Source organism: Myotis brandtii, unplaced genomic scaffold (genome assembly GCF_000412655.1).
Source record: "Myotis brandtii unplaced genomic scaffold, ASM41265v1 scaffold344, whole genome shotgun sequence".
NCBI lineage: Eukaryota > Metazoa > Chordata > Mammalia > Chiroptera > Vespertilionidae > Myotis > Myotis brandtii.
The window spans coordinates 5,485,814-5,487,056 of record NW_005363247.1 but is presented as its reverse complement, the minus strand read 5'-3'; the positions used below and the strand labels follow the sequence as shown (position 1 = coordinate 5,487,056).

Sequence of the window (1,243 nt, the reverse complement as noted above, 5' to 3'; positions counted from 1 at the left end):
AGGTTTTCTCACTGTGCAGAATATAGTCAAACACTGCTGCAGTTAAATATTTTACTCTTTGTTCTCCCTGCGTGATCTACAATAATAATCTGCTTTGTGTTGATATTTACTGCTGTGTTGCTGACAGTTACCTGAAAGAAGTTGGTGTGCTTCACTGGGCTGGAAAAAGTTTAGCTAAGTCAGAAAGCAGGTCTGATTAAGCAAGTTTATTCTATATCTATAAAAGGCTAAGTTGACTTGCGCATGCACGATACATGTAAAGCTCTCGCTGGCGCAAATCGCACACGTGTGTTTCCATCTATCATTGTCAGTCGTGAATTTGGTTCATGCTTCTATTATAGAGAAAGGGTGAATAACAATATTAAAATATTCTTCTAATTAATTTCCTTTTAATGTGCACAAATTTGTGCACCAGGCCACTAGTGGTATATAAAATGATTTGAGTATGCTTGGGTTAATAAGAAGGAAAGTTTTATTATTTAAAGTATTATAAATAGTAGTACATATGTCTCCTTTTCCCCCTATTGACCTGCCCCAGGCCTCCCCCACCCCCTGGCACACACCCTCACCCCCCTAGTGTTTCTGTTCATTGGTTATGCTTATAAGCATGCATACAAGTCCTTTGCTTGATCTCTTACCCCACACCTCAACCCTCCCCTGCTTTCCCGCTGAAGTTTGATAGTCTGTTTGATGCTATTTTGTCTCTGTATCTATTTTTGTTCATCATTTTATGATGTTCTTTATATTCCACAAATGAGTGAGATCATGTGATATTTATATTTTTCTGACTGGCTTATTTCACTTAGCATAGTGCTCTCCAGTTCCATCCATGCTCTTGCAAATGGTAAGAATTCCTTCTTTTTTACAGCATTGTAGTATTCCATTGTGTAGATGTACCACAGTTTTCTAATCCACTCATCTGCTGATGGGCACTTAGGCCATTGCAAATTGTGCTGCTATGAACATGGGGATGCATATATCCTTTCTGATTGGTGTTTCTGTATTCTTGGGATATATTCCTAGAAGTGAGATTACTGGGTCAAATAAAAGTTCCATTTTTAATTTTTTAAGAAAACGCTATACTGTTTCCACAGTGGCTACACCAGTCTTCGTTCCCACCAGCAGTGCAAGAGAGTTCCCTTTTCTCCGCCAACTCACCAGCACTTGTTTGTTGATTTGTTGGTGATACCCATTCTGGCAGGTGTGAGATGGTACCTCATTGTTGTTTTGATTTGCATCTCTC

At 39.0% G+C, this 1,243-nt stretch overlaps 1 protein-coding gene across 3 annotated transcripts in view; it reads left to right on the top strand.

The window, feature by feature from the left end:
• The window catches only part of FAM172A (family with sequence similarity 172, member A), a 357,065-nt gene that overhangs the window by 285,068 nt on the left and 70,754 nt on the right, over nucleotides 1-1,243 (top strand). The gene's annotated exons all lie outside the window — the stretch shown is intronic.